This window comes from Vombatus ursinus, unplaced genomic scaffold, assembly GCF_900497805.2.
Source record: "Vombatus ursinus unplaced genomic scaffold, bare-nosed wombat genome assembly UNPS02014773.1, whole genome shotgun sequence".
Taxonomy (NCBI): domain Eukaryota; kingdom Metazoa; phylum Chordata; class Mammalia; order Diprotodontia; family Vombatidae; genus Vombatus; species Vombatus ursinus.
In genome coordinates, this window is record NW_020954551.1 from 42,796,232 (window position 1) to 42,810,603 (window position 14,372).

Here is a 14,372-nt window from a genome sequence, read left to right on the forward strand (position 1 = left end):
TGAAAGGAACCTTAATCCAATCTGTTCACAAAAGGAATCCCCACTATAATATACCCAACAAGTAGTCACAACAGACTAACCTCATTCCGTGTTTTGGTAGGATTTCTAACTTGGTCAATGAGGAGAATGTTAGATACAATTAACTTGATTGTAGTAAAGCTATTGATAAAGATATGCTATTCTTGTGGAAAAGATGGAAATATGTGGATAAAGTGATAGATGGATTTATAATTGGTGAGTTGGCCAGATTCCAAGAGTTATGGTTCAATACCACCATATCAAAAGATCTGCAGTGGAGTATCTCTAGGAATCCATTGGTTGGCCCTGTTCTATGACCATTTTTATCGATGGTTTGGATAAAGCCACAGGTATCATATTTATCAAATCTGCACATGGCACAAGGCTAGGAGGGAAAGCTAACAGACTGCTCAGGCTCCGAAAGGATTTTGATAGGTTGAGCAGTGAGCTGAACCTTATAAGATGAAATTCAATAAGGATAGATGTAAAGTCTGCTACTGATGTACAAAAAATCAACTACACAAGTATAGGATTGGGAATGGGGGGGGTGGAGTTAAAAGAGTCGAGATGGCAGAGTGGAAGCCAACATTTGTGCCAAATTCTCCCCATACGTTCCCTCAACAACCTAAAAAAGTGCCAAACTGAATTCTGAGTGGGAAGGTTAAGGAATAGTTAGTCATTTTCAGCCCAGAGCAGCTTAGGAAGATAGGTCTACAGACATGGGATGAGGGGTGGCCCAGAGTTCTGCACAGTAGAAGTGACACCACATTGGAAACAACAAAAATTTAAAGGCCCTCAAATTGAGCCATGAATGCAGCAGATGGGCATAAAGGATAGAAAAAAGATGTGAAATATGCATATATATATATATATATATATGTATATAATTTTTTTTAAACTGACCTGGAGAATAGATGGAGGAGAGGTCATTTGAGGTTACTGGATTACCTGAAAGCCATAATCAAAAAAAGTACATCAAAAAATTATAAAGGAATAATTCTCAAATATTTAGAACAAGATGGCAAAGCAGAAATTGAAAGAATCCACTGGTTACCTCCTGAAAGAAATCTCAAAGTGAAAACTCTTAGGAATATTATTGTCAAAATCCAGAGCTTCCAGGTCAAGGAGAAAAATGCTGAAAGCAGCCCATAAAAAATTCACACAAAATTCAGCAGCTACAATTTTCAAGGAGTGGAGAGCTTGGAATATGATATTCTGAAAGGCAAGAAGCTAGGATTGCAACCAAGAGTGACCTATCCATCAAAACTGAGTATAATCTTCCGTGGGGGGAAAAAAAAATGGTTACTTAATGAAATTGAGGCCTTTCAAGTAATCCTGATGTAAAGACTAGAGCTAAATAGAAATTTTGATATTCAAACACAAGACTAAAGAGAAGCATAAAAAGATAAACGTGAGTGAAAAATCTTAAGGGACTAAACAAGGTTAAACTGTTTACATTCCTATGTGAGAAAATAATACATGTAACCCCAAAGAGCACTATCATCAGTAAGGCAGTTAGTAGGTGTTTACTTAGAAGGCATGGGTGTGAGTCATGTTGGGATGGTCTCAAAAGAAGATGGAAGGTGAGAAAATGGGACATGCTAAAAGAAGAAGGGAGAGGAAGAATGGGGAAAATTATCTCATAAATGAATGCAAGGAAGAATGTATACAGTGGGGGGGGTGGAGCAGGTAGAACTTGAAATTCACTCTCATCTGAACTGGTTCAAGAAGGGAAGAATATACACTCATGCATACTTGGGTATGCATCTTACCCAACAGGGAACTTGGAAGAGAAGGGGCTAAAAGGGGGGGGGGCAAATAAGAGGGAGGGCAGATTAAGGATAGCAGTGGTCTGAAGCAAAACAGACTCTTAAGGAGGGGACAGGATTTTAAAAAGGGACAATTGCAAAAGAATAGGATGGAGAGAGATGCATAATCAGTAATCATAATTGAATGTGAATAGAATGAACTCATAAAATAGAAGATAGCAGAGTGTATTAGAAACCAGAATCCAATATGTTGTTTACAAGAAACACACTTGAAACAGAAAGATACAGAGTTAAAAAGCTGTAATAAAATCTATTATGCTTCAGCCAAAGTTAAAAAAATGGAGGGGTAGCAATCATTATCTCAGACAAAGCAAAAGTAAAAATAGACCTAATCTTAAAAAAGAAAACCAGAAAAACTACATTTTGCTAAAAATAAAATGCCGCAGACAATGAATTAATATCAATAATACTGAATATATATGTACCAAATAGCTAGAATTGAAAAGGTAAGTGAGTTATAGGAGGAAATAAACAGTAAAACTATACTGTCTATGCAGTATATAAAAGTATTGTCTAAAATGTACTATTGGGTATCTCAGCTTACTCATCTCAGACATAGATAAATCTAGCCACAAATTAAAAAGGAAAAAAGTTAAGCAGATGAATATAATTTTAGAAAATTAAATATGATTGACATCTGGGAAATAATGAGAATAGAAAGAAGTATACCTATTTTTCAGCTGTTCATGGCACTTTCACAAAAAGTAACTATGTATTTGACCATTAAAAACCTCACCAACAAATGTAGAAAAACAGAAATACTAAATACACCCTTTTTAGACCATAATGCAATAAAAATGATATTCAGTGAAGGGCCTCTGAAGCATAGATTAAAAATTAATTGGCAACTAAATGATCTAATCCTAAAGAATGAGTGAGATCTTATTCTGAAGTCCTTTCTCAACTCTCAGGAACAAATTATAGAAACAATAATTTCATCAAAGATAATAACAAAAAGAGACAACATACCAAAATTTGTGGAATGCAGCCAAAGCAATACTTAAGGAAAAATTTAAATCTCTCAATACTGACATCAATGAAAGAGAGAAAGAGCAGATCAATGAATTGATCAGGCAACTAAAAATATAGAAAAACAACAAATCAAAAATCTCCAACTAAACATCAAAATAGAAATCTCAAAAATCAAAGGAGAGATTAATAAAATTGAAAGTTAAACCAAAAAGAAATTGAACTAATTAATAAAACTAGGAACTGGTTTCATGAAAAAAAAAAATAAACCATTGACTGATTTGATTTTTTTAAAAGAAGAAATTACCAGTATCACAAATGTGAATGCACAACCAATGAAGATGACATTAAAGCAATTATTAGGAGCAATTTTGCCTAACTATATGCCAGTAAAATTGACCATCTAAATGAAATGGATGAATATGTACAAAAATATAAATTGCTCAGATTAACAGAAGAGGAAATAGAATACTTAAATAACCTAATATTAGAGAACGAAATTGAACAAGCTTCCAAAGGAGGGGTCCAGGGAACCCAGGACCAGATAGATTTACAAGCAAATTCTATCAAACATTTAAAGAACAATTAATTCCAATACTATAGAAACTGTTTGAAAAAATAGGTAAAGGAGTTCTACCAAATTCCTTCTCTGACACAAATATGGTTTTGATGCCTAAACTGGGGACAGCAAAAGAAAAAAGAAAACTATAGAACAATTTCCCTAATTAGTATTATTGCAAAAATTTTAAATAAAATACCAGAAAGGAAATTACAACAATGTATGACAAAGATCATACACTATGATTAGGTGGGATTTCTACCAGGAAGGCAGGGCTGTTTCAATATTAGGAAAACTATAAACATAATTGACCATATCAATAACAAAAACAACAAAAATCATACGATATTTCAATAGATACGGAAAAAGCTTTTGACAAAATACAACACATTCCCATTTAAAACATTAGAAAGCATGGGAATAAATGGAGCATCTCTTAAAATAATAACTAGTCTCTATCAAAAACCAAGAGCAAGTGGTGGGAATAAATTAGAAGCCTTTCTAATAATATCAAGGGTGAAACAACGATGTCCATTATCACCATTATTACTCAATATTGTACTAGAAATGCTAGCTAAAGCAATAAGATGGGGGAGGAGAATGTTGAAGGAATAAAAATAGTCAATGAGGAAACAAAACTATCGCTTTTTGCAGATGATATGATGGTATACTTAGAGAACTCCAGAGAGTCAACTAAAAATTACTCAAAGCAATTAACAACTTCAGCAAAGTTGCAGGATATAAAATAAACTCACACAAATTATCAGCATTTCTATATATTACCAACAAACCCCAGCAGGAAGAGATAGAGAAATTAAAATAACTGCAGACAATATAAAATAATTGGAGAAATATCAATTGCTAATGGGTAGGCAGAGCCAATATAATAAAAATGATAACACTACCTAAATTAATCAAAGAATTACTTTATAGGGCCAGGGAAAAAAAATAAGAAAGTTAATCTGGAAGAACAAAAGATGAAGAATATCAAAGGAATCAATGAAAAAAAATATGAATGAAAGAAGTCTAACATAATTAGATCTCAAAACACACTAAAAAGCTGTAATTATCAAAACAATTTGATACTGAATAAGAAACAAAGTGGTTGATAGAATGGAATAGATTAGGTACAATGTACAGAAGCAAATGAACACAATAATCTAGCATTTGATAAACCCAAAGATCCCAGCTATTAGGGCAAGAACTTACTATTTGACATAAACTGCTGGGAAAACTGGAAAGTAGTCTGGCAGAAACTTGGCATAGACCAACAACTCACACTCTCTATCAAAATAAGCACAAAATGGGTACACAATTTAGACATAAAGGGTGATTTAATGAGCAAATTAGGGGAACATGAAAGAAACTATCTGTCAGACCCTATAGATAGGGGAAGAGTTCATGACCAAGCAAAAAAACAGAAAGTCAATGGGAGGTAAAATGGATAACTTGGATTACATAAAACTAAAAAGATTTTGCACAAACATGACCAATTAGGAAAAAAGCAGGAAATTGGGGGTGGGAGCAGGAATTACAGCAAGTTTCTCTGACAAAGTTCTCATTTCTCAAATATGTAGGGAACTGAGTCAATTTATAAGAATAAGAACCATTTCACAACTGATAAAGAGTCAAGAGATATGAACTGGCAGTTTTCAGAAGAAATCAAAACCATCAATAGTCATATGAAAAAATGTTCAAAATCACTAATAATTAGAGAAATGTAAATTAAAGCAACTCTGAGGTACCATCTCATACCCATCAGATTGGCTAAGGTGACAGAAAAGGAAAAAGACAAATGTTGGAGGAGATGTGGGACCCATATGTACAAAAATATTTATAGCAGCTTTTTGTTATGGCAAAGAATTGGAAACTGAGGGGATGTCCATAAATTGGGAAATGACTAAACAAGTTATGGTATATGAATGTGATGGAACACTATTATGCTGTAAGAAATGATGAAGACATGGAAATTCATGATTTTATATTGAATCTTCTTTCTATGTTGCACTGTGTACATGGAAATGTTCTCCCTTTTTTTGTCTTTTTGTATTTAAGTTCAAAATGAATTTTAAAAAATTTTAAAGTCCTGTTTGGAAGAAGGAGGAGGAGGAGGGGGGAAGAGAAAAAGAAAATGGTTTTAGGAAAACCTGGGTAAACCTATGTCAATTGATACAAAATGAACTGAGCAGAATCAAGAGAACAATTAACAACAATATTATAATCAACTGTGAAAGACTTAACAACTCTGATCAGTGCAATGATCCCCCACAATTTCAAGGACTTGTGATGTAAAACGCTATCTGCCTCCAGAAAGAGAACTTATGGACTTAGAATGTAGACTGAACCATATTTTTTTTTCTTTCTTTTTCTTGTCTCTCCACCCTCCCTACCCCAGAAATAACAAATGCAGAAATATGTTTGGCATGATTTCGTGTGCATAATGGCATTGCAAGTCTTGACTTCTCAATGGGAAGAGGGTTAGAGAGAGGGAGAGAATTTGGAACTGAAAATAAAAATAAATTTGAATTTTAAGAAAAGTAAGTGTAAGATGATTGACCTCCTTGGAGATCACACACAAACTGGATGGCCACTACATATGCTATGATGGAGATTCCTTTTGGATATGGATGGGATTAGGTAGTTGCTGAAGTCCTTTCCAACTCTTAAATTCTGTGATTCTGTAAGTCTTGCAAATGCACCAAGGGATATGGGGAGGTATTTTAAAGAGAATCCTTGTAACAAGATCAAAAAATGCTTCTGCTACTACTACTACTACTACTACTACTACTACTACTACTACTACTACTACTACTACTACTACTGTCTGTCACCAGAACACAGAAACAGCATATTTAAACGGAACTTCTGTGGAGTAACAATTCACTTATTTTTTGTCCAGATGTGATTTTGCTGGTGACTGCCAATGCAAATCAACAGTCATCCTGCAAATTATCATTTCTTTAAGAGTACCAGGTTCAATAATTTGCCTAGAGTTTAGCAATAAGTAAGTGTCAGACGTGTGATTCCAACCCTAGTCTTTCCAATTCTGAAGCTGATTTCCTATCCATGATGCCTAGCTGCTTCTCAGGAATTCATTTAATAGTATTTGTGTAAATAACACTAATAGTATAGTGGGCTGTTCTTTCTCGGACTGACAGCAGCATGCTCTTCCCCAAACCTTTTAGATTGGATTTATGATAGAGAAGTGGGCTGGGGATCCTGCGATTGAAAAACTGCTTTATTGTTAGAGGTAACAGAGCCAAACAATTGAGTCTGATGGCCCAGAAGTGATTTTGTGTCATAGAATCTTGGCAAACCAAAGGCCACGCTTTTTGATGCTGGAACATTGACAGAAAAACTAAAGATTCCAACTCTCTTCAGGAGACGGCTTTTCCACACGATAGCATTTGTTCAAGGAGCCCCTGACACATTTTGACTCTTGATATTTTCAGTCACTAAGCATTTTATGTACCTTAAGACTTATAATCTAGATTTTTATCCAGTGGAACCTTAGAGATAGGTCCGGATGAAGGGGCCATGAGACACTCTACTGTACCTTGTAGGGGGCAAGTTTTGCCAAATGAATATGACCAAGGAGCACCAGGTTTCTGGATTTGGTGTCAGAAGGCTTAGGTTTGAATTCTGGCTCTGCTACCTACTTACATGACCTTGGGCAAGGTCCCTCACACCCCTAGGCCTCATTCCCTCATCTATAAAATGAAGGAGTTGGACCAAAATGAAGGGCCCTCCCAAATCTAAATCCTCTGATTTTAGCACACATTCCCGTTTCAAGTGGCAGTGTGGTCAAGGGGGAAAAAAACACTACCTTGGAAGATACTCCAGCCCTGGCTCTCCTGTTTTCTTACCTATTGTTGCAATCTTAGGCAAATCAGTTCCTCTCTGGGCTTCTGTAGCCTCTTTAAGATGGAGAGAGTATCAAGGCAGGGAGGTTGGCCAGATAATGACAAAAACTGGCATTTATTAAGTACTTGAAGGTTTATAAAACTCTTTGCCTGCATTAATTATCACGCTTGAGCCTTACCACAACCCTGTAATGTTACATTACTTATAAGTATTATGATGCCCATTTTACAGATGAGGAAACTGAGATTCAGGTTAAATGACTTACCCACAGTCACACAACAAGTGTCTGAGATGTAATTCAAACACAGGTCTTTTTCTAACTCCAAGTATAAAAGTCTTTCCACCAATAACACTGATTCCCTAATTTCAAGAAAGGAATGTTAAAGATGATCCAGTCCAACTCTGTCTTCACAGAGAAGGAAACCAAGGCCCTAAGATCCCGAGTGATTTGTCCTTTGATACTTCTTAAAGCTACAAGACATATCATAGATGGCCTTGGAGTCAGACATGATTGAAGACTATTTATCTTTGACTTAGAAGGAGATTTGCAAATACTTGCTGCTTTGGTTGTAAGGAAACAACAGACATCCAGATAAAATAAGTGGGTATGCTGGAGCTCCAATTACTGAAATCCCCATCTCCATTCAGATCTTCACTATTTCCTTTCAGAGTCCTGCCCTATCCCACTTCTCCCAGAAATTTGCTAGCAGAACCTGGTGACACTATTTCCTGGGTACCTCTCATGGCACCATAACACCCTGGTTCCCCACAATTACTTTCACTCCATCTGATAGACTGGTAATGAATAAAGGGATATGTATTAGCAGGCTCCTGGACCTGTTTGCAAACTATATGATAATAATATTAGTGCTGACTCCCAAAGCAATGCCATGCTGACTGTCGCCATTGCTTCCTGAAGAAGAAAACAGTAGACCAAAACCAGAGTCAATCAGTCAACTCTCCAAATGAAAATGTCATGATTCATATTTATATAGAATTTTAAGGTTTGCAAAGTATTTTACACAATCTCATTTTACCCTCAAAATAACCTATGAGGTGTTTATCATTATTCCCATTTTACAGATGCTGAAATTAAGGCACAGAGATGTTAGATGAGTAACCCAGGGTAACATTTCTTGTACATGTTCTTTTTTAATTACTTCACACCTGGACTATTACAATACCCTGCTGGTTGGTCTCCTTGCTCCACATTTCCCCCACTCCAATCCATACTCTATTTAGCTGTGAAATTGATCTTCTTAAAGCACAGGTCTGATAAATGTCACTTCCCTGGCTTCCATTCAATAAACTCCAGTGACTGTCTCCAGAATCAAATATAAAATTCTCCATTTAGTATTCGAAGCCCTTTGTAACCTGGCCTTCTTCTTCCTTTCCAGTCTTTTTATACCTTTCTACTCACACCCGAGTACTCTGTGATCCGGTGAAATTGGAATCCTTGCTATACCTAGTACCCAGTACTCCATCTTCTGACTTCTGGCTTTCCCCCATGACTGGAATTTTTTTCTCCTCATCTTCTTCTCTTCACTTTTTTGATTTCCTTCTAGTCCCAGTTAAAACCACACCTTCTACAAGAAACCTTTCCCAGCTCCCTGGTAATGCTAGTACCTTCCCTCTGAGACCATCCCCAATTTATCCTGTCTATAACTCGTTTGTATATAGTTGTTTCCTTGGTATCTCCCCCATTAGATTATAAACTCCTTGAGGGCAGGAACAGTTTTTTGTTAATTTTTGCCTTTCTTTGTATCCTCAGCATTTAGCACAGTACCTGGTGCTTAGTCAATACTTCATAAATACTTGTTGACTGTTGTTGACAAGGGTCACATAAGTGCTAGATATGGGATTTGACCCAACTCCAGGTCCAGCACTCTCTCTGTCAGGCCACATTAGTTCTTCAGAGGCAGAATGTCAGCTACTTGAGAGCCACCAACATGTCATTTATCTTGGTGTTTCAGTGTTCTACATAGAGCAGGTGTTCAATAATTGTTTGTGAAAGGGAGGAAGGAAGGAAGAAGCTGCCTATGAGATTATATGACCCCCAAGGTCCCTTCCATTTGTGATACTATGATCTTTACATTTCCGAAGTCCCATCTTTCGGGATTCATGGATTGTTCACTTGTTTCAGTTATGTCCAACTCTTTGTGACCCCGTTTGGGGTTTTCTTGGCAAAGATACTAGAACAGTTTACCATTTCCTTCTCCATCTCATTTTACAGATGAGGAAACTGAGGCAAACAGGATTAAGTGACTTGCCCAGGGTCACACAGCAGGATTTGGACTCAAGTTTTCCTGGGCCAGTTGCTCTATCCACTGCACCACCTAGTTGCCCTGGCATTTATGAAACCTCCTCTATTTTCACTTACAAAACATCCCCACTCCCCAGGTTGCCTAAAAGTCATTATGTCATGTAAGACATTGAATGAGAGTGAATTTTGTTTGTAGCATTTCACAGCACCCTAGAAATAATGGGAGGTACCTTGGCCAGGTGCAAAACCAAGAATAGGAATAGCTGAATCGCTTGTTACAAGATTTGAACTGCTCTGAGTAAAGTCCCGTGCCTTGGGTACATTCTTGTGGATGATGACACCGTAAGTTACATGGGCAGTCGAACCTGATTCACCACAGCAGAAGTTCTTTACCTGGGGTCAGTGAACTTGTGTTTTTAATATTTTGGTAACTTTCCTTCCATAGAACTGATTTCCTTTGTAATCCTATTTCATTTTATGCATTTAAAAACATGATTCTGGAAAGGGCCCACAGGCTTCACCACTCTGCCAGGAATCACAGGGGCTCACAAGAGGGTTGAGAACCTCTGGACTATAGAGATATGGTGGTACAATGAAAAAGGACCAACTGGGAGTCAGGAGGCTCAATCCCAGCTCTATCGCTGATCAGCTACATGACTCAAACATCTCTTGGAACTCTAGTTTTCTCCTCTATAAAATGAGGGGATTGAAGTAGAAAAACCTAGAGTCAGTCCCTTTGAGCTCTGACATGCTATGGAATCTCATGCTGGCTTCACACACACACATACACACACACACACACACACACACACACCACATCATACACTTCCCCCTCCTTCCCAGAGAAAACAGATTCACTAGTCTTGAGTGGTAGTGGTAGATGCTATGTCCACTACTCTTGCTCTAAGGGTAAGTCAATTATAACTTAATTAAACTAATTAATTTATTAACAATTTATTAAGCCCCTACCCTCTGTGCCAGGCACTGTGCTAAGCACTAAAGATACAAAGAAAGGCAAAAAAAAAAAAAAGTCCTTGTTGTCTAGGAGCTCATAGTGTAGGGCAATGAAGGAATTCAGAGTTCATCTGTCTAGCACCCTGGTACTGCGGGCCAGGGCTCTGGAGTCATGGAGTAATAACACGCCTGTCTGTAGGGATGGGTGGTGATACTGTCTGCCCCGTGGAGAATGCTTATCCCTGCCAGAAGGGTTAGGCTGTAGGATTAACACCCGTGCCCTTGTCCCAGGGAGGACCCTAAGGGGAGGAAGGCAAGGTAATCCCTAGGACCAATATCCTGGGTGTGTAGCAGAGAATGACATGACATTTTGTAGGGGTTAGGGAAGGGAGGGTGCAGGAGAAGAGGGAAGGAAATGAAAGATGAGTTGGTGTTTCCCACAGGACTGGATGACCCATCTAACCCGCCTACACCGCCCTCTGACGGCTTGTCCTTGCTCCTGCTTCTGGTGGGGGTGGGTTTGACAGGCTCCAGGCCTTGGAATTTCTAAAGCCCCCTGACAAAGCAGGTTCTGGAGAAGAGGGCTGTGGGGAGAACATTCCAAGGCCATTTGGAAGGATACTGGGGTCCCCTTATCCACCAAACCAAAGGGAAGATGGGTAGGTAACAGAACTTACAAATCAGAGACATCCGACTGGCTTGGATTTCTCAGAGGGCTCATCTTAAACGGAGTCAGAGAGACGTGGGGGCTCTGCGGGACTAGAGTGGGAGTAAGCAGAAGAGCCCAGGAAATTAAAGGATCAAAGGAGATTCTGAGACTTAGGAACATCAAGGAAATTGGAAGACATCAGAGGTATTTAGGAGAACTGCCCGAGGGACTCCCAGGAGGTCCAGGACTGTCCTGTGGTTTACTGGGGACTCTGATTTGGAAAGGTGGAGAGGGAAGGCAATCCTAGGATTTTGAGTTGTTAAAGGACCTGGGAGGTCACCTACTCCAAACCTTCACTGTACCAATGAGGGTCAGAGAAGTCAGCCTGTAGTCCCAGCAGAGGAGGGATTTGAACCCGGGTTATCTGACTCCAAGTCCAGCTCTCCTTTCACTTTACTCTGCCAATTGTTTGCTCCGTTTGTCTGTCTGCCTTTCTGGCAGCCACGTTGGGCCACAGGGGCTTTCCCGCCCCTTCTGCACCCCTTAAGTCAGACCACAGAAAGAAAAGACGCAGGGCAAACTGCCGTCCCTATAGGGATGTAAGGGCAGCCCAGCTGGTCTCCAGCCTGGCCCTGCCTGCGCCCGAGTGGAACTTGGAGCAATCCCAGAGCCTTTGGGACCCAGGCGGCTCTCACTCCCCGCAAGGGGGAGCTGTGACTCTGTCAGTGTCCTGTCAGCCATGCCCAGGGAAGCCTGAGCTCCCAGGGTTTGATCCAGAAAGCCTCCCCAGCACAGGAGCCAAACCCAAGTCAGCCCGAGCATTCAGCAGATGCCCAGGGAAATGCGTCCCAGGCACCATGGAGGGTCTCCGAGCCCTGAGCATTGGAGAGGGCAGCACCAACCTCCCTCCAGACAAGCGTGCCCGTTCTGCTGAGACTCAGCCTTCCCCTTAGGGGACAAGAACCCCGAGGATACAATTCCAGGAGAGCTGAGCTCTGGGGTCTTTAGCAGTAGGGATGGGCACAAGCCATTCACACCCTTCTCCCTTTATACCCCTGTCCTCTGAAACGAAATCCAGCATTCCTTCCACTACATAAGTCAGTTTTGTGAACAAGAGAATACCTTTAAAAAAAAAAAAAACAACAAGAGATTAGGGGCCTGGTCTGTGATGGGGTTAAAGGGCCTGTCATAGGATTTCAAGCTGGAGGGAACGTTAGAGATCATGTAACCTGACTCTCTAATTTTCAATGGGTAAACTGAGGCCAAAAAGAATGGGGTGACTCATTAAGGACACACAGGCATTAAATACCTAATCCATATCCCCGGTTCTCTTTCCTCTCCACCATACACAGTTAGAAGAGCCTTGGGGTTTGAATCTGTAAATGAAATGTGCGAAGACAGCTTGTCTGTAGCAGCAGCAGCAAAGGTATGTTTTATGGCGCTTTCTAATGCCTGGAGAGGACAGTACTGTCCAGACTTCTTAACCTGGCCTTCAAAGCCCTCCATACCCACCAACTTACCTTTGCAGTCTTATCTGACATCACTCCCCTTCTCATACTTCACACCCCAGCCAAACTGATTTTCTTGCTATTATCCATCTGTGTCCTGCCTTCATCCAAATCTGGACCCTGGAGCCTGCATCCTCCCCCTGCCCCAATGCTCCCTAATTCACAGAATCGTGGAATTTAGAGTGGGGAGGGAGCTTCAGAGGCCACCCAGTTGGACCCCTACCTGAACCCCGCCCCCCAATATAACATGTAACAAATGGTCATACAAGGGGAATTGAAGATCTCCTAGCAGGGAGTGTCCACCGCCTCTCCAGGCAGCCCAGCCCACTTTAAACAGCTCTAATTAATTATCAGGAGGTTTTCCTAACATCAATTATATATTGTAACTTTCACTCCCTGGGGCCAAACAGAACAAGTTTAAACCCTTTTCCACCTGACCGCCCTTCAAATGCCCAAAGGCAGCACCATGCCTCCCCGCAGTGTCCTGTTCTCCAGACCAACCACTTCTCTTCAACCATTCCATCAAGTTTCTCTCTCCTTCCTGTCCAGGCTTCGAGCTGGATTTCTCCACCATACCCCAGAAACCTCTGCATCCAGAAGCTCACGCCAACCCTGGAATTCATGCCTTGGAATTACTTGCCCACCCTGTGGCCTCTCCCTCTGACCGGATGGCTGCCCAGAACCTCTAAGGAGGGCCACCAGACCAGCCCCGTCTCTTTCTTCTCTGGGCTGTACTAGGGACTTACTCTACTCTTCCCTGAGCTCAGTACCTCTGTCTCCTCCCAGCCTTTCCAGCTTCCCTTTATGAGTTGTCTTCCTTGATTAGAATGGAAGCTTCTTGAGGGCAGGGGCTGTCTTTCTCATGTATTTAGTATTTTCAGCTAGGTGCCTGGAACTGACTAAGTGCTTAAGAAATGCTCGTTGACTGTCAAAATCCTTCAAAACCCGGCTTAAATGCTACTTCTTCCAAAAATCCTTTTCCTCTCCAATCTCACATGGGCACTTCGATCTTTTTTTCCAATTAAATTTTGCATTTGCCTAAGCATAGTGCCTTGAATTCAGTAGGTACTTAATAAATGTTGGTTGAATTTAACTCTTTGTAAGATACTATGCTGAATATTTCTTTATATACAGACACTTCAGTCTCAATCTAATTTCCAAAACACTCCTCCTTGCCCATTGTGTGTGTGTATATATACAAATATATATACACACATATATGTATATATGTGTATATATGTATATATACATACATATAATATCCTATAACATTTCTCCTATTAGAATAAAAGTTTCTTGAGGGCAAGGACTGTCTTGCTATATTTGTTTACACTGAGTACAATGCCCAGCAAATAGTAAGTGCTCCATAAATGTCTTTTCATTCATTCATTCAGAAGCTTAAAATATATATGAGAGAATACATGTATACAGATAAATTCAACATCTATTAAGAATTTGCTGTATCCAAAGCACTGGACTGAGTGTAAGAAATACAAAGAAGAAAAGAAGGAAAGAAAGAAAGAAGGAAGGAAGGAAGGAAGGAAAGAAAGAAAAGGAAGGAAAGGAGGAAGGAAGAAAGAAAAAGAAAGGAAGGAAGGAAGAGAAAGAAACAGTGTCTACCCTCAAGGAGCTTATGTTCTATCAGGGGAAACACAACCCATATTGGAGGCAGTATGATACAGTAGAAAAGAGCCCTGGCTCTGGAGGCCAAGGACCTGGGTTCAAATCCTGTCACTGATACTTACTATCTATGAAAACT